The following is a 256-nucleotide window of genomic DNA, read 5'->3' as shown; positions in this document are numbered from 1 at the left end:
CAAAGTTGTTTGAGAGCTTCTGAATCTCTATAGGATATTTTGGGATGCTTAACCCCGTCCCTTCCCCATCCCTCTCCCAGTGCCTCCRGTCAGAGTGGAGTCATTGGCGTTTGTCAGCTCGGATCAGCCAGGCAGCCTGGCTCACAGCAGCAGCGTGGTCAAGGGCAGCCAGGAGAAAGAAGTAGATGGTGGCGTCTCTTGGCCACTAACCTTGGCCATGCTGCTGGTGCAGCCCGTGTTTCTCCCCAGATTTCAT

Source organism: Rhea americana, unplaced genomic scaffold, assembly GCF_003343005.1.
Source record: "Rhea americana isolate MKP2758 unplaced genomic scaffold, rheAme1 scaffold_89, whole genome shotgun sequence".
Classification (NCBI taxonomy): domain Eukaryota; kingdom Metazoa; phylum Chordata; class Aves; order Rheiformes; family Rheidae; genus Rhea; species Rhea americana.
This window is presented reverse-complemented; position numbering follows the sequence as displayed.